Source organism: Lemur catta, chromosome 3 (assembly GCF_020740605.2).
Source record: "Lemur catta isolate mLemCat1 chromosome 3, mLemCat1.pri, whole genome shotgun sequence".
Lineage (NCBI taxonomy): Eukaryota > Metazoa > Chordata > Mammalia > Primates > Lemuridae > Lemur > Lemur catta.
This window is the reverse complement of record NC_059130.1, coordinates 99896724-99916481: the sequence shown is the minus strand read 5'-3', so window position 1 is coordinate 99916481 and position 19758 is coordinate 99896724. Positions and strand designations below refer to the sequence as shown.

General features: G+C 47.2%; 1 protein-coding gene across 2 annotated transcripts in view; it reads right to left on the bottom strand.

The window, feature by feature from the left end:
• GRIK3 (glutamate ionotropic receptor kainate type subunit 3) overlaps window positions 1–19758 on the bottom strand; it is a 217062-nt gene that overhangs the window by 92496 nt on the left and 104808 nt on the right. The window lies entirely within an intron of this gene.

The window sequence follows — 19758 nt, the reverse complement described above, 5'->3', positions numbered from 1 at the left end:
CTAGGCATATCATTTTAAAACAAAGGAGAAACAAAGATCAAGAAAAAAATCCTGACAGAAGCCAGAGGAAAAATACATCTTACAAAGAACAAGCAAAGAACAAAGCAACAAACAGAAAACAGTGACAAACATGGTAACAGTAACAAACGCAGAGGAGCAAAGATAAGAAGGACCTCTGACTTTTCCTCAGAAGCCATGCAAGCAAGAAGACAGTGGAGTGGAATATTTAAAGTGTTGAGAGAAAAGACACGAACCTAGAATTCTGTACCCTGATAAATTATCCTTCAAAAATGAGGAGAAATAAAGATGTTCTCTGACAAACAAAAATTAAGGATATTTGTTGCCAGTAGACCTGTTTTGCAAGAAATGTGAAAAGAAATCCTTTAGAGAGAAGGAAAATGGTATAAGTCAGAAACTTGGATCTACATAAAGAAAGGAAGAATGATGGAGAAAGAATAAGTGAAGGTCAAATAAAAAATTTTATTTCTCTTATTCTTAATTGATCTAACAGTTTGTTCAAAATAATATCAACAATGTATTCATATATATATATACACATACTTATGTATGTTTATATGTAAACAAAATGAATAACAGCAATGATAAAAGGATGGGAGGGTGAATTTAGGATTATTTTGTTATTATAAGGTATTTGCACTACTTGTAATGAAGTGTAACATTATTTGAAAGTGGACTTGGATTATTTGTAAGTGTATTTAATATATTGCAAACTCTAGGGTAACCACTAAAAAAAGTAAAAAAAAGAAGTACAACTAATATGCTAAGAAAGAGGAAATGGAATCATAAAATATGCTCAATTAATGGTGGTGGCAGTGGCTCACACCTGTAATCCTAACACTTTGGGTGGCCAAGGTGGGAGGATCCCTTGAGGCCAGGAGTTCAAGAACAGCCTGAGAAACAGAGTGAGACCCTGACTCTACAAAAACTAAAATAAAAAATTAGCTGAGAGTGGTGGCACAAGCCTGTAGTTCCAGCTACTCGGGAGGCTGAGGCAAGAGGATTGCTTGAGCCTAGGAGTTTGAGGTTGCAGTGAGCTATGATGATGCCACTGCACTCTAGCCTGGGCAACAGAGTGAGATGCTGTCTCAAAAAAGAAAAAAAGTGTTTGATTAAAACCACAAAAGGCAGAAAAAGAGTAGAAGACAAAAAATAGGAGCAAAGAACAAGGGCAACAAATAGAAAACAGTAACAAATATGGCAGATATTAATCCAACTATATCAAATCTCATTTTAAACATCAATGATTTATATGTATCAACTAAAATACAGAGATTGTCAGAGCAGGTCAAAAAATAATTCCCAACTGTATTTTGTCTATAAGAAACCTACTTTAAATATAAAGACACATATAAGTTAAAACAAAATGAATAAGTAAACAAGTGGGATTTATTCCTGGAATGTAAAGACGGTTCAAAATACAAAAATCGATCAACATAATAAGACACGTTATTAGACAAATATGGCTTAATAAAAAGTTTTTAAAAATTGTGTATCAAGAGACACTATAATAGAGTAAAAAGGCAACCCACAGAATGGATAAAATGTTTGTAAATCATATACCTGATAAAAGATTAATATCTAGAATATATAGAGAACCTCTAAAACTCAACAACAAAAAACAACCCAATTCAAAAATGGGTAACGAATTTCCACAGACTTTTCTCCAAAGAAGGTATACAAATGGCCAATAAACACACACAAAAAGATACTCGACATTGCTAATCATTAGAGAAATGCAAATCGAAACTACAATAAGATACCACCTCACACTCACTAGGATAGCCAGTATTAAAAAAAAAAGCAAACCAGAAAATAAGTATTGATGACGATGTGGAGAAATTGGAAACTGCACTATTGGTGGAAATGAAAAATGGTACAGACATGATGGAAAACAGTATGCTGGTTCCTCAAAAAATTAAAATAGAATTACTATGTGACCCATCAATTCCAATTCTGGATAGATACCCAAAAGAATTCAGAGAAGAGACTCAAACAGCATTATTCACAATAACAAAAACATGGAAGCAATCCAAGTGTTCACTGATGGATGAACAAAGAAGCAAAATGTGGCATATATACACTGAGCAATATTATTCAGCCTTAAAAAGGGACATCTTACTTAATGATGAGAAACTTAAAGCTTTTCCACTAAGATTGGGAACAAGGCAAGCATGTCCGCTCTCACCATTGCTTTTCAACATCACATTGGAAGTTCTAGCTGATGCAATAAGACAAGAAAAGGAAGGTATTCGGGTTGGGGAGGAAGAAATAAAACTGTCTTTGTTCATAGATGACATGATCATCTGTGTAAAACTCCAAATGAATCAACTATAGCAAGGTGGCAGGATACAAGTTTAATATACAAAAGGCAATTGCTTTCCTATATACTAGCAATGAACAAGTGGAATTTAAAATAAAAACCACAGTACTATTTATATTAGCATTCAAAGAAAAGAAATACTTAGGTTATAAATCTAACAAAATATGTATAAGATCTATAATATCTGAGGAAAACTCAAAACTCTAATGAAAGAAATCAATGAAGAACTAAATAAATGGAGAGACGGTCCATGTTCATGGAGCCAATATGGTCAAGATGTCAATTTTTCCCAACTTGACACAATGCAATCCCAATCAAAATCCCAGCAAGTTATTTTGTGGCTATTGACAAACTAATTCTAAAGTGTACATAGAGAGGCAAAAGACCCAGAATAACTAACACAATATTGAAGGTGAAGAACAAAGTTGGAAGACTAACATAATGTCAAGACTTACTATAAAGTTATAGTCATGAAGACAGTTTGGTATTTGCATAAGAATAGGTACATAGATCATTAGACCAGAATAGAGGGCTCAGAAATAGACCCACATAAATAAAGTTAACCGATCTTTGACAAAGGAGCAAAGGCAATACAATGGAGAAAAGATAGGCTTTTCAACAAATGGTGCTGGAACAACTGGACATCCACATTCCAAAAAACAAAACAAAGTATCTAGATACATACCTTACATCCTTCACAAAAATGAACTCGAAATGTATTTATAGACCTAAATGTAAAATGCAAAACTATAAAACTACTTCCAGAAGATAACCTAGGAGAATATCTAGATTACCCTGGGTTTGGAAATGACTTTTTAGATACAACACCAAAGGCAGGATCCATGAAAGAAACAAATGATATGTTGGACTACATTGAAATTAAAATTTTCTGCTCTTCAACAGACACTGTGACAAGAATGAAAAAACAAGACACAGACCGGAACACATCTGATAAAAGACTGTTATTTAAAATGTACAAATAACTCTTAAAAATCAACAATAAAAAAACAATCTGATTAAAAAATGGGCCAAAGACCTTAATAGACATCTCACCAAAGAAGATATACAGATGGAAAATGAGCATATGGAAAGATGCACCACTTCTGTCATCAGGGAAATGCAAATTAAAACAATGAGATACCACTACACACCTATTAGAATGGCCAAATTCAGAACACTAACAACAAATGCTAGTGAGGATGTGGAGCAACAGGAAACTGCAGTCATCGCTGGTGAGAATACAAAACAGTAGGCTTTGGAAGACAATTTTTTAGTTTCTTATAAAACTAAACCTACTCTTATCATCCAATCCAGACATTACACTCCTTGGTATTTACCCAAAGGAGTTGAAAACACATCCACACAAAAACCTGCACATGGATGTTTATAGCAGCTTTATTCATAATTGGCCAAATTTGGAAGCAGTAAGATATCTTTCAGCAGGTGAATGCAAACTGGGTACATCCATACAATGGAGTATTAGCACTTTCAAGAAATGAACTATCAAACCATGAAAAGACATGGAGGAAACTTAAATGCATATTATTAAGTGAAAGAAGCCAATCCCATGGAGAAAGGAAAGGATCAGTGATTTCCATGGGTTGGGGGGAGGGAGGGCCGACAAGGTGGAAGGAAGCACAGAAGACTTTTTAGGGCAGTGAAGCTATACTGTGTGATACTGCAATGGTGGATACATGTCATTATACATTTGTCAAAACCCATAGAGTGAACAACACCAAGAGCAAATCCTAATGTAAATCATGGACTTTGGGTGATAATGATGTGTCAATGCAGGTTCATTAATTGTAACAAATGTGCCATTCTGGTGGGAGGTGTTGATAATTGGGATGCTATGAACGTGTGGGGGTGGGGGGTAGCAAGGGGGGTAGATGGGAAATCTCTGTACCTGCCACTCAATTTTGCTGTGAACCTAGAACCGCTCCAAAAAATGAAATTTATTAAAAAGAAAAAACAAAACAGAAAAAAACAATATATGTTTTAAAAGGTGAAAAAATAAATCCGCCCCTTCCCAGAGTACTTGAGCATGCTTACAATTTATAACACATATGTGTGTACGCATGTGAATCTGTGTGGGTGTGCATAAACATCTAAACACACACATCAAAGAAGGCAAGGAGAATTTATAACAAAGGGAGTGGTTTTCTCTGCATGGTAGGCTTATAGGTAAATTTAATTTCCCTCTTTGTGCTTTTCTGCATTTTTAAAAAGTAACAGTGAACATGTGTTTCATTTCTAATCGGAAGAGCCATCATGATTGTGTGTGTGTGTTTAAAGGGAAATAAATGATCAAAATACCATATGACCCAGTAATTCCATTTCTAGGAATATAAATTTAGAAAAATTTTAGAGATATATAAACACATTTTTGTATAAGGATTTTTTTTACATAATATTGAAAAAGCTAGAAACAACTTAATGTCCAAAAGCAAGAGATTACTCAATATATTAAAACCCACCCATATGGCAGGAGAACTTGCAGGTGTTAACAATGAAAGTATAGGATGATACGATACAGTGCCTGGAATTTGCCTCAAAATGTGGGAGGGGGTGATGCGAGGGGGTGTAGAGGGGGCAGGAGAGGGCAGGAGAGGCCATGGGTTGACAGTTGCCGGGGCCAGATGATGGGAACATGAGGACTGATTCTGCTATTCTCTCCACGTCTGTATGACAGACATTCTTCATAAAAAAATATTTCTTAAAATCAGGATATGAATAAGATAAAAATAACAAATCATGGTATTGCAATCAGAAAAGAGACACAATTAATATTACTTGCAGATGCTTATTACTGTTCCCTTAAAAACTCAAGAGAATCAGAGGAAAACCTAGCAGAAAGTAAACAGAGAACTCATCAAAGAGCCAGCATACAAATATAGAAAAACATACAGCCTTTTCACATATCGGCAATAAACAGCGAGGAATTATAGGGAAAAAAGAGACCCTATTCACAAAAGCAACAACAAAAAAAAATAAAACACTTTACAATAAATGTGCAATTCCTATATCAAGAAAACTACAAAACTTTACTAGGGGACATAAAAGAAGACTTGAATAAATGGAGAGACATAACTTACTCCTGGAAGGGACGGCTCAGTATTGTAAAGATGTCAGTTCTCCTCAAATTAATTTATAAATTTAATGCAATTCCAATTAAAATCAAAAAGGACATACCAGAAGGACATACACCGAAATGTTAACAGAGGTTCTTTCTAGAGAGTAAAAAGATAATGGATTGCTTTTGCTTGGTGTGGTTTTGTTTTCCAATTCCTTCTCATTGAGAAAGAGCTTTGGCAATAAGAAAAATAAAAGCTTTAACAAAATGCTCTTAAAGAATACTTAATGGCATAGAGAATTTTCATCCTCTCCCCCCACCCGAGGCTACAAAATATTAATAATATTACGTTATGATACTTGTTACCAGTGAATATCTCTGGATACGAGGGGTTTATGGATAATTTTTATCTTGCTCTTTGTACTTTCTTAATTTTTCCAAATTATTTACAAGAAATATGCAGTATCAATTTAAAATGGGCCAGGCATAGTGACTCACGCCTGTAATCCTAGCACTCTGGGAGGGTGAGGAGGGAGGATCATTTGAAGTCAGGAGTTTGAGACCAGCCTGAGCAAGAGCGAGACCCTGTCTCTACTAAAAATAGAAAAAATTATCCAGGTGACCAAATATAGAAAAAAATTAGCCAGGCATGGTGGCATGTGGCTGTAGTCCCAGCTACTGGGGAGGCTGAGGCAGGAGGATTGCTTGAGCCCAGGAATTTGAAGTTGCTGTGAGCTAGACTGATGCCACGGCACTGTAGCCTGGGCAACAGAGTGAGACTCTGTCTCAAACAAATAAACAAAAAAAATAAATAAATACATAAATAATCTAAAATGTAAAAATATAAACAAAAAACCAAAGAGAGGCTGGGGGGATACCTAGTTGTCATTACCAATCTGAAGAAAACTACCCTGGCCCATGCCAAATGAGGGTCAAAGCGTGGGACAAAGCCATCTCGACAGGGCTTCACACCTTCTTCCTGGCCCCTCAGACCTTGGCAGGTGGGGAGGAGAGGAGAGAGAGGGGCTGACAGCTCAACAAGGGTGGTGACATGTCACATCTCAGCCACTGAGACCCAAGCCTAAGGGATGGAGCGTCAGTCATAGCCTACACAATTTAGTTCCATAAACACCCACCGATCTCTGCCCCAAGCCAATGTGACACTGGGCCCTGGGATACCAAGAAGAAGTCAGTCATAGGCCCTGCTCTCTGGGGAGTGCTCAGCCCTGCAGATCAGCTGAGAATAGCCACGTTAGCAACTGGCGTCTGTTTGGCGCTCCACTCTTATACGCAAGGGTGAAGATGTTCCCACTTGAGGTCTCAGGGACAGTCATGCCTCAGTCCAAACCCTAGCTTTATCCATCGAAGGAACTTAATCTCTCCGAGACTCAGTTTCACCATCTGCAAAATGGGATACATGTCCAAAGGGTTGACCGTTATGAGGAAGAAATAAAACGATGTAAATAAATGCGCAACACACGGCGAGGACTTAATTCATGGCAGCTATCAAAGGAGGAGAGAAACAATGCTATTTAGAAAAACAAAATGAATTGTGAGCTTCCACATTCTAGGGGAGGGCTGACAAACTTTGTAAAGGACCAGCTCGTAAATATCTTAGACGGTAAACATTTTTGGCTTTGTGGGCCAGTCACAGTTGCAATGACTCAACTCTGCCACCGTCGCATGAAGGCAGCCACAGACAATGTCTGCACCAATGGGTACGGCTGTGTTTCAATAAAAATTTATTTACAAAATCAGAGGATGAAGAAAGGTTGATTCATGGGTACAAATATACAGTTTGATAGAAGAAATAAGACCTAGCGTTTGATAGATCAGCAGGGTGACTATAGTTTACAATAATCTATTGTATATTTCAAAGCAGCTGGAAGAGAATAATTCAAATGTTTCTGGCATAAAGAAAAGACAAATATTTAAAAGGATGGCTAACCCAATTACTCTGATCTTCACAAATGATATGAATGTGTTAAATGATCACATGTACCCTGAAAATATGTACATCTATTATGTATCAATAAAAATAAAATTAATTTAAAAAACAGGTGGTGAGCTGGATATGGCCATCAGGCTGTAGTTCGTACCCAGCTCTAGGGGCAGGCAGCCTTTATCTCAGAGCTGGGTGATTCTTGCCGTAAGAAAATCAGCTTAGGGCCCAGTGAACAAGATAAGCCAATGACAGAACTAAACCGTGGTGCAAAGGAAACAAAGACGGGATGTTCAGTTTGTGATGGGGAGGGAGGCCTAAGAGGAAGGGGATGGACATTAAGTAGGCCCAAAAGGACAGAACCCAGGCCCAAAGGTGGGCGAGGCCAGTAAGAAATGCCCTGTGGCTGGAAGGGGCCGTGTCTTTTTGTTAGTAATATGGTGATGCCTGGTGTTCAGTCTTCAGTGAGCCTGCACTGTGCTGTGATCGCCCTATCGTCAGAAAAGCCAGCCACAGGGAACTGACGCCACTCGCGTCGTTTGGGGCAAAGTGAAGGAAGGTGAGCAGTGTCCAGCACCAAGGTGACTCGGGGCAGAAAGAGGACAAGGCCAGCAGGAGGCAGGAAGAGAGAGGAGATGGAGAAGTCAGCAGGGAAACCAGGCAGAGCCAGAGGCGGTGAGGAGGAACTGGAAACCCTGGAGCACTCTCAGAAACGGTGTTGGGGAGAGGCTGCCCCCTCAGGCCCCAACCGCAGTGCAAGGATGGGAATCATTCTACTTGAACATGTTAGGGCAAAGCAACCCCCCAAAGCCTCAATGTTTCAGGACATCTAGGCAGCAAATGCTTGGGTACAGCACAGAGGTTCAGAGAGTGGGTTCCTGGCACAGGCAGACCTGGGTTTGAATCTTGGTTCTACTCACAAACTTCGCTTTTCTCTAGAGAATTGTTCTCAGGGGTAGGGAACCACCTTGCCCAGGGGGACAGGCTGCTCACCTGGGCCCTGGGGGCAGCCTGCAGCCAGTGCCTGACTAATACCAGGGCTCAAAAGGGTAGTCTCCTTGCCTCAGGGTGGGCATAACCTGTGGTGTGACGTGTGCCCCGCCCAGTACTCCCCACCTTGCATCAGGTAAAGCCCTGTCCCCTGCGCTATCCTGCCTTGCTCCTTCCACTACAGGGTTTCCTGAAGAGTAGGATTCCCCTCTGTAAACCCCACACACCCCAGTGCCTGCGCAGGCTCTGCCTCCGGGGTCAGCGCACTCACCTTCAGTGTTGTCGAGGAGGGGAAGGGGACACTAAACCTCGTTAACTGACAAAGCACCAAGGTTCTCCACTGCCCTCTCCCTCCTGGGTCCCCTGTGCCCTCTCCCTTTTGTGCAGGCAGCTTCCATAGAGCTGATGATTTTGGAAGCTCAGGCGCGCTGTGGTCCAGGGTTCGGACCCGAGCTCCGCCCCACGGGAGAGAGGCTGCTCCGCGTCTCGGCTTCTGGAGGGAGCGCCCTGCCCCACGGAGGCTGCTCCCCGTTCAACTGGCTCCTCTCCATTCTCTCCCTTCCCATACATTCCTCATGATCGTTATTTAAAGAGGCTAATAAGTAGGTTGGCACCGTTGATTAATGCATAATCTTAATCATGATTGCATAGTGTAATTGGCATTAATTTGAAGAGCCAGTTCATTATGAAAATAATTGTCAGTGCTTTCTGCTTTAATAAAATGGAGCAGAGACACCAGGGCCGCTAAGGAAAGGGGATAGGGTGTGTGTGTGTGTGCGTGTGTGCGTGCGTGTGTGCGTGCGTGTGTGCGTGCGAGCGTGTGTGTGTGTGTGTGTGTGTGTGTGTGTTATGTGTGTGATGGGTCTTAGGAGATGTGAGCAGGGGTGGAGCAGGGTGCAGCTGGGATATTCAAACGAAACCTCATGTGGAAGCCCAATGGGTAAAACAAATAACAACAAGAGCAACTGATTGTGTTCCAGGGATGTGGCTGCTGGCTTTCCACTCACTACATGTAACACTCACAAGAACCTCTGCAACTCCATTCGATAGAAACTATTATTGCCCCATTTCACACGAGAGAAAACTGAGGTCCAGGGAGGTTAGGATGTTGTTAAAACTACTAAATGGCAAATTCTCTTCTACAACCAAAGCCAGTGGTGTGCTGGAGCCAGCTGGTGCCAGCTTTGGGAGCCAATCGTTAAATTTTCAGGAATTCTGGAAGCCCCACCCCACCCTCTGGACAAGATGGTCCTAGAGACTCCTCCAGGCCTAAGTCCCAGGCAGGTGGGCGCAGAGGGCTGCGTCTCTCACTGAAGCTGCGACCTCATGACTGTTTAGGGATCTTCTGGAGTCTGTTGAGGTTTTCCTTTCAACAACTTTGTGCTCTTGAATTTGACCCTTGCAGAAGCAGCCCAGACGGCCCTGGGTGCAGTGAGTGGGGAGGCGCAGGCACGGCCTGCGTGCGGGATGCCACCAGCGTCTGTCTGGCAGCTGAGTCCCGGAAAACACTCACGTTCCCAGCACCAGGCCCAGGCTCCGTCTGTCTCAGAGCGGCCTGAGTCCGCTGTTTCTTTTCTAGTCTGCTTTATTCTCTTTCTGAAGTTTCCAAGGTGTCGTAGAGACTAATTGAGAGGCTGATCAGTGAGATTGTTGCTAACAGCCTCTTCCCGGGCCCGCCTCCCTGTCTGTTCTGATCAGTTCTCTCCGCTCCCTGCCAGGGGCCCTGCGGCTTGGCGCAGCCATGGGCTGCAAGATCCAGGCTCTGCTCCCTGCTGCACCTTAGCCAGCCCTTTGGGGGCCCCGGTGGTGCCTCTGAATCTGCTTCTGGGGCTTCTCTGTGCCCTCAGCTCAGCAGGAGGCTGGGGGGGCCACGTCGGCTGGCTGTCTCTGCTGGACACGGTTACAGGGGCTGAGCAGCACCCAGCGGAAAAGGCCCAGGGACAGGCTTTCCGTCATCCTGGGAGAGGAAGGGGAGAGAGGAGTATGTGTGCCCCACTTCTTGAACAAGCGGGTTCAGTCCTTCATGCATTCACTTACTCATTCATTCATTCACTCGATCAGAAGTCTATTGGCCACAACCACAAATAAGGCACTAAGCTGGGCACCAGCGGGGTCAGTGAGAGACAAGAGCAGGGGCACAGCTAAAAACACCACCAAGGTGAAAACCCTTCCTGTGACAGCAATGGTCTAAACGCTGGGGACACAGAGGAGAGCCTCCTGTGGCCGTCTTCATGGGGCAGGCAGCCCCTGACCTGCCCAGGGCTGAGCTGGGGGAGGAACACAGCAGCCAGGGGGGCCTGGCTGGGTGGGTGGTCACAGTGATGGGGACTGTGCTCGGGCAGGGGCTGTGGGGACAGAGGGAGGGAGGGGGCCTGGCAGGAGGGGAGCTGCAGGGTTGGCTGGTCAATAGTAAGTTGAGGGGGAAGTGGGGGTGTGCAGGGGGTGCAGCAAAGATGACCCTAACATTTGAGCAAGGATGAGACATAGCTAAGCATGTGGGCTCTGCAGCCAGACTGCCAGGGTTTGCACTGACGCCACCACCCTCCAGCTGTGTGACCTTGGGCAAGTCCTCTCGCTGCCCCATGCCTCTGTTTCATCATGTGAAACAGGGACACTAATGGTGCTTACAACACAGGGGTATTTTGAGGCCTAAATGGCATAAATCACCTAAGGCACACTGCAAGCCCTTGCTAAGAGTAAGAGATTGTGAATGGCAGCGGGGCTGGGAGGCCTGCAGCTGGGCAGCCGGAGAAGGGGCAGATGTGAGCAGAGGATGTGCACTCCCGTGGGGTCCCAGGGGGGACCTGATTGAGTTCCGGGGCCTGGTGGCAGTTGTTTTAATTGATCTGGCGATATGCGGAGCTTTGTCTGTGCAACTCAGGGACATGTAAGTCAAATATTGCAGAATCGACCGTGTCAGGAGGATGGCTGGAGGCTCCTGTGCTGCCCAGAGACCCTGATGAGGGATGGGCTGTCATCAGGCGGCCCGGGCAGGAGCCGGGGCTGTGGGCAGAGGGCTGAGCAGGGGCCCGGTGAACAGCACGTGCCCTTGCCAGAGGGGCCAAAGGGACGGAGATCCAGAACCGCCACACAGGCCTCCCTGAGACACTGGTGGGGCTGTCCCCGCTCCGTGATCAGTCAGCAGAGCAGTTCCATAGCCCACCCTCGCGCACACCCGCCGACAGCAGAAAGGCCAAGCCCCTCGCTTGGCGTTCGAGGCCTTCCCCGTCCAGCCCAACCTCTTTCCAGCCTCAACTCCTCAGGGCAGGATGCCGTCCACCCACACTGTGCTTCTCACCGTTCTCCTCACTCACACCTCCCTCTGGGGATCGCCTCTCCTTCCTCCTGTTTCATCTTTCCCACTGTGGCTCACGAGTTTCTCTTCCGAGCCTCGTGCAGCAGACACAGTCCCCGTCCCCTCGTGCCACCCCAGAGGCCACCTGCAGACACGTCCTCTGCACGCCCTCAGCTTTCTCTGTCGCGACGTGCTCTGGCAAAGGTGCGGGTTTGGCCAGCACGTGGGACCAGCCGCAAGTGCCAGGGTGTGAGCAGCTCAGTGGCAGCCTTAACCAGGGAGGAGGGAGCGGTGGGTAAACAAACGCCCAGCTTCCAAGCCCCCGTACCCACCGTGTGACCCACCTGCCCGCACACCCCTGCCTGGCTCTCCTTCCTCCACTCTCACTTCCCTGCTCCATCACGGTGCTGCTGCCCCAGCTCACCTCCCAGGTAAACTACTCGCACACTAACCCTTGTCGCAAGGCCTGCGTTTGGGGTCCCCGACTAAGACACCTTTCCTGAGCTCCAAATGTGTCCTCCTCTGCACCTCCACATGGTCCGGTGCCACGTCGTGTTGTGGTTAGCCATGTCCCCTCTAACCTTGAGTTAGGCTGTGGTCATCTGGGGGATGGGGACACACCTCCGTCACCCTGGCATCTCCTTCCTTCCCTCAGTGCCTAGCACACGACTGAGCACAGAAAGGATGTCAAGATACGTTTGTTAAATAAATGTATTTGTGTGTCTGTCTGTCTGTCTGTGTGCTTAAAACGTAGATGCTGCTTATTTGAAGAAGTTAACTCTAGTTCAGGACTTTGATATTTAGGTGACAAATGAGAAAACACACAAATATCCTTCAGACCATCTGCAATGATTATGCCAGCCAGGAGGACACCAACCCCTGCCCCTATCCCAGCCCCAGCACTGACTGGCTGTTCTTAGATGGGGAAACTGAGGCTGAGGTGCCCTCAGTGCACACTCTGCCCTGGCATGGATGACAGGGCGCCATGTGCCTGACACGGGCAGGTGGCTGCACAGAGGGTCTGGCTCTCTTGGCTGGGGCGTGTCCTGTAGCTGCCCCCGACTGGAGCTCATCTCCACACCTGGGCACCTGCTCCACAGTGCCAGCATCAGGAAGAAAGCCCTGGCCCTTTCATGCCAGCCTGCCGCCCACAGACCTGCCCTGGGAATGCCAGACTAAGGCCACTCCAGAAACGAGCGTGGGCAGAGGTGAGGGTCGGGGAGCAGGCCTGGGAAATCAGTGGAGAAGAAAGGAGCCCGTTCTGCATTATTACTCCCATCCTCATCTGTTTTAAATATCAATTGCTATGCAGGTTAAATACTTATTCAGATGCCTTTTAGCTTAAAAGCAAGCTAATTGATCTCTGGAGATTCTGAATGAACAGTGAAGAAACTGCACTAATTATAGAATCAACTTCCACTCTCGATTTTGTTTTGTCTCTTCTCTGACAATACTACCGGGGTGACAGAAAGGGGCCTGTGGCATAAAAGCACATGTTTTTATTAGGCGACAACAAACATCGCCCCCCAGCGCCTCCCCCCCAACCCCCAGCAAGGCCCCTGACCATCTGGGAGGAGGTCTTCCAGGCAGGCCACCGGCAAACCTCTCCCAGATGGGAGCTCTCAAAGGCAGGACTTTAAGATGCTGAAAATATCAGTACAGCCCACCATTGGCTAGAATCCTCAGCCCACCCACCTGCAGGTCCTAGCTTCCTCCCCCAACCCGCCCCCCCACCCCCAGCAACACAAATGCTGCCAAAGCTGTTCCCACTACTTCTAGCTCACATATTCTGTCCTCCCCTGGGGTCTCAGCTCCTCACTTTGTACCGGCTACCCAGAATCAGAGGCGCAGCATGGCTTTGGTCTTGGCACACCTCTGGTCCCTGTCCACAGCTCCCTGCTTGCCACAGAGGCAGCCCCATGGTGCCCGGGGAGGTGTGGTCTTTTGTAAGGTAGGAAAACTAGAAGTTGAACAGGATTGAACAGGTTTCCTTCCTGCAGGACTTCTCTGGGCATTTGCACCACTCACATGCACACAGCGAGTCTCCAAGAAGTGGGTAGCAACATTTCCCAAACTTATTTGACAACTGTGGAAACCTTTTCTGGCAGAACATCTCGCCAGAAACATGCTTTGGGAATCGCCATGTTACAGTGATTTGGGGAAGTTTTTTATGCCCCCTCTGGGGTGTGAGCTATCTGAGGTCCAGGGCTAGATCCTCCACATCTCAGACTGCCCTGCACACCTGGTCCCCAGCCCTGTGCATCTGAGACGCACAAGAAAGAATGAAGCAGGTATGAAATCAAACGTATTCGATCTACTGAACCCCGTGGGTCCTGTGTGATAGATTTTGTTTTTTACTGGATTGATTCTGGGGCATCAGCAACTGGTTGTTTTAACACAGCCTTAGAGATGTGATTACTCTGCTAGGCTTTCATCTGTGTGTGTGTGTATGTGTGTGTGTATGTGCACGTGCGCACCTGGGCAGGTGTGAGCACACAGGAGGGAAGCGTGGGGAGCCAGTCCATCAGCCCGATGCTTTGGTCCTTCTCCCCAAGGCATTGGGTTGAAATAAGAGATTCTGACTTATGATCATTAGCAAGTGAGGCTGCTTGAATCGTCACAAGCTCGGGGCTCATACAAAGGAATTCTGAGTGACCTTGTCCTCCACCAACACCACTGATACACACATTCATCCACTGGGCCCTTCATTCACTCAACAAACACTTGGGGAGCACCCACCGTGTGTCAGGCACCAGACATAAGCACATAAACAATGGGGGAGACCTCTGCCCCTGTAACACCTTGCTTATTTCCCCAAAGCTCTTAACGCAGCTTGAAATTATCCTAAATATCTGTCTGTTGTCTAGTTTACAGCCCACCCCTGCCCGTCACCATCAGCACTGGAATATAAGCTCCTTGGGCCTACAGAGCTTTTCATCTTTTTCATCACTTTCTCTCCAGTGCCTAGAACAGTGCCTGGCACATAATAGGCGTTAACGAAACATCTCCTGAACTTACATGAGTATGTACGAAACATGCAGGTATAAGCAAGCATGAAACGGTTAAACAGCGTAACTCCCGGGAGGTAACCTGGTGGACAACAACTTTTAACCAGAGCTGCTGCCTTGGGGAGGTAGACAGGACACCACAGGAAGAATGCGATTCAGGGCTTTTAGGCAATGGGGTTGGGGAGATTCTTTACAGGAGCATCCAGGTCAGAAAGCTGAACCCTTCTTGCCAAAAGCCAGGAAGACTCATACATCCCCCTAGTTCACAGCTACTCAGAAACCCCAAGGCAGTTCACAGCAGGGAGGCCGGCAGGTGCATTTGCAGAACTGGAGCAAAGTTGCCATCTCAAAATTTGCATGGACTGTCAGCAGTGATGGAGAAAAGGAGCCTGAATTTTTTCAATGCAGGTTTAAAGACGCCGTGCTCCTCTGAACTTCGAGCAAATGCAAACATAGAATTTTCTAACCATCTGGTGTAGCTTAGCAGGTGGACCAAAAGCAGTTCTGAGGTCAAAAAAACAATAAGAATCACCAACACCTATCGAGACTGTGTTTCAAGCATTATCTCATTAAATCCTCACAACCACCCCAGCCAGGAGGATTCCACTATTATTCTCATTTTTCGGAGGAGGGAGCTGGACCTCAGAGAAGTTAGTGATTTGTCCAAAACCCCACAGCTTCTGCAGATCCAAGAGTCGGGTTCTGGTTTGACTCAGAAGCCTAAAATTGTACAGACCACACAGCAATGAAATAGAGAATCTGTCCCAGCGTCAGGACAGAATCTCTTTCCTAAGCCTCATCTGGGAAAGGGTCTCACCTAGGAAATGCTAGTGCCCACAGAGTCCTTAAATCTGTAAGTTATTCATAAATTATTGTTTCTAGATTTATGTTTATTTAGTAGATGGTGTGTGGTTCTCATCCTGCAGTGTGGCTTCAGTCATTGCCAACTATTAGGTTATTAAGTATGAAATGTCCGATTCCCCTACGTACCAAGTGTGACAGTTGGTATCTCTGACATTTCACCCGGATGCTTCTTGTTTTATGGTTATTGTAAAGTTACATCCTCAGTCTTTCAAACACACATTTTGGCTTGTGATTATCTTTCAAAAAAGTTTTAGAGCAATTTTTTAATAATTCTTTTATTGCCTTAAAAGGTTATAATTCACCAAAAAAGTTCAAGTATTTCCATGTAGAAGGAATTAGGCCATGAGAATAGAACAGGTGAAATCTTGTTTTCCAGAAGTGTAGATTAAGTAAATGCCCCCCCTCCGAAGGGGGCTGTTCATGCCTGGGTGGCTGCCTGCCATCTTGCCCAGGAGCAGGGAACTCTGCACCTGTGCCCAAATGCTCCGTACCTGTGCCCCAACGCTCCACACCTCTGCCCCTCTCTTTGCTGAGAGGCTGGCGGCCTCCACGCTGTGGCTAAGGAACACATCATGTTTTGTCTTGGTAAGGATCTCTGTTTTATGATCTACCTTAAAGTCTTCTGTGATATGGAGGACTTTTCTGAAATCAGATATAGCATTTTGTCCCCAAACCTACTCTCTCCCTGGGCTTCCCATCTTAGGAAAGGGCACCAATGCCCTTCAGTGTTCTAGGCTGGAAACCGTGGTGTCAACATCGCTTCCTGCCAACTCCCTCCTCACCACTTGCCCCAGATGACTCTGGGCCTGTCTTTCCCTCCCCCGTCCCCTCCAGCTCACACTTTGCACCATGGCACAAGCCTCCGCATGCCCTCCTACCCTCCCAGAGGATGGGGCCAAGCTTTCTTTCTGATATTCAGTGTCGTCGTACTTCCCCTTGCAGTGTGCAGTTTAGTCACATCAGACAGGTCTCAGACTAGGCCATGAACTGCCATGTCTTTGTGTCTTTGCTCACGACATTAGGTTTATTATTAATGGTGACAAAGTATTTTCATGCATCAGGAATTGTGCCAAATGTTTTATGTGCATCCTTTTGTTTAATCTCTGTAACATCCCTAAGTGTTAGATTCCCACTACATCACAGGTGAAGAAATCAAGGTTCAGACAGAGGCGTAACTTCCCCATAGGTCAAATCCTGCAGCCAGGTGTGTCCAGGTGTGCCTGCCCCCCTGGGGTACACCGGTTGGTCCAATCTTTGGCTTAGCACTTGCCCCATCACTGTTTCCATGTCTGCCCTCAAGCAGACGTATGGCCAAGGGACGTGCGGCCCAATGCGCACAGTGCCCAGAGACCAAGCCGGCGGGATAAAGCCCACAGTTTTGGCCCTGTGTGACTGAACTCTCTGAGCAGGCTTTCCCTCTTTCATTCCTTAACTCAACCAGTACTCATCGAACACCTATGACAGGCCAAGGACTGTCCCAGGCACTGGGGATATGGCATTGAACAAGCTCCCTGCCTTTGGGGCACCAACCTTGCCGTGATAAAAGCTGCAAGGGAGCTGTGAAAGGGGATATGACAGGGAGTGCCTATAGGGCACTGTTTGCACGGCTCTCCCAAGGGAGGTTCAATGCCGCAAACATCCATTGGCACCTTCTCAGCACAGGGAACAGAAAAATGAGTAAGCGTCAGTCGTCCCCTTGGGCTGTTCACAGACCAAAGGGAGAAAGAGTCAAATAAATAATTAACGATCAGGGTGATGCGTGCTCTGTTGTGATAAATATAGTGTTTGGGGTGAACAAAAATGTCCTGGGAGAATCCCAGAAGGCCTCTCAGAGGAGGTGATATTTCAGCTGGGCCTTGAGGAACAAGCAGAAGTTGGTGGCATAGGAGGAATAAAAGCGCCTGACATGCAGAGGACACAGCAGCAGCAGCAGGAACAGGCATGGTGATGGCAGCGAGGCCCGGCTAAGTCACGCCCTGCCCGGCCATCTCCACCAGGCCGTCAGTTTTTCTCACTCTCTGGCTCGGAGCAGACGTGCTGCCTCGAGGAACTGCTGCTCCTTTCTCCGGCGCTGCCGTGCCCGGCTGACAGCTGACACACTGTGATGCATCTCCACTGCGACTCCCCGCAGCACAGTCTGCCAGCGAGGCCTGGTCAGGGAGTCTTGCAGGCAAGCTCAGTGCCCGTGGGCCCAGCCCCTGCCTGCGGCTGGCGCACATCCTCATCTTCAGGAGAGAGGCGCGTGGTGCAGGGGAAAGGAAGACAACACCCCTCCCGGCTGCCCAGCCAGCTCCACCCCGCCGTCAGCAGAAGCACCGGGCTATAGCTGTGGATGCCGAATGGACGCTGCTCGGCTCCCAGCTGTCAAAAGCGAAGCGTGTGTCCCACTGCAGGCTCTGCTCTGCTGAGGGCAGAGGACCATGGCTGAGAAGAGACGGCATGGAATTAAGGAGCTGCAGCAGACCGACCCCTGAAGCTGGTCTGCCCTGGCTCTGTCAGCACATCTTGCCCTGCCTGGCTCACTTGTCTGATGCCTCAGTTTACCTAGAGGGCCTACAGTACAGTGGCCTGGAGCCAGATTGTTTTGGTACAGGTCACATTCCAGCTCAGCCACTCACCAGCTGTTACTCCCTCTGCACGTCAGTTTTGACATCTGTGAAATGGGAATTTCGCCTCCCAGGGCTGCTGGGCAGGTTAGAGGCTGAGGCACATAAACCCCTCGGCCCAGTGCCTGTCACACACTGGGGGCCTCGCCAGCTCCTCATTCTCCCTCCCTGCTGTTCTCTGCCTGGGGCTTGGAATAAGGCCCTATCCTAAATTTTCCACTCCTGGGCTCAACCCCAATTTTTGTCCATATCTGACCCCAAAAGCCACCATCTGCTGTTGGGGTAGCTTTGGGGCCCTGGGTCCTGGGTCCATCTGCCCTGCACCTGCCCCTCCCACCATACCCAGTGGGGCCTGGCCTCTCTTGTCCACCTGTAGTTACCGGAGGTGAGCCTTGACCTCCTCCCCTCGCACAGCTCCTGTGCTCCAGCCCATTCTTCTCTGAGGAGGCCGAGCCAGACCAGCCTCCCAGGCCTCTGAGCCCCTCCGGAAGGGAGCCACGCTGCCCCGATGCCATTCCCCACACCCACACCTGGGTTTCGCTCCAGCCAAGGCCCTCGCCTGCCTGCCTGGTAATGGTTGGGGGAGTGAGCTGATGGGCAAAAAGAGGCTCCATTTCTCTCTGGGACCAATTTGTGAGTTTTCCGCAGCAGCTCTCTTACTCTCTGGTTCTGCCTCGTCCCTGCCTGCCTGCTGCTCCCCCTCATGCACACGGCTGTTAGGATTCTAGGGGAGGCCAGGGAGGTGGGAATCTACCTCCAACAAGCAGCCGGCAGGGAAAGCAAGTGCCTGTCCAGAGGTGGGAAGGGGTCAGGGCAGGAGCAGCCTCCAGAGGGCTGGGAGGGCCAGAGAGAGGGTGAGTCCCGTGGGTAGCCACGAATGCAGGAACCACCCCCTCTGCTGGCCTTTGCTCTTGCAAAGAGACAACAACGCCTAGCAGTTAGGAGCACAGATCGGAGCTGGGGGGAGCAGGGTTTGAAGCACAGCTCTGGCCCTGCAGGCTGAGCGGTCACCCAGGCAGATGCTGCCGGGGTTCAGATCCTAGCTCCTCTCCGCTTACACGCTGCATGACCTCAGACACACAAACTCTGCGTGCCTCAATGTCCTTAAGCACCGGTTTGTCAGATGACCATAGCCAAATACTACAGAAGTATGATTATGATCGTCTGTGTGACCTTTAACATTGCTTAGCCTCTCTGAGCAATATCTCAACTCACAGGGCTCTGTGAGGATGGAAGGAGACTCCGCACGCACAAGCCTCAGCCGGGAGCCAGGTGCACGGAGAGCTCTTGGTAAATGGCAGCTAGTGTTATTTTCATTACCATATTTCATTGATTCCAAATCACACTTTTTTTTTTCACATTTAACATCCCTGAAATTGAGATGGGTCTTGCAATAGATGATAAGAAAGTACTGTCATAGTTTAATTGGTGGCATTTTTTTCTCTCTTAGGGAAGTACATAAAATTATGTATCTTAGAGTTGACGTGTCTTAGATTTTATGAAATCAAAGCAGACCAAGGCAGGAGGAGGAGTTCCCACTGAGAACCTGGCCCTGCTGTGTCCTGAGTGTATGCCACCTGCCCTGGTCCCATGCCATGACAAATCCCTCTGATCATCAGGGGTCCAGTGGCCCCCTCCC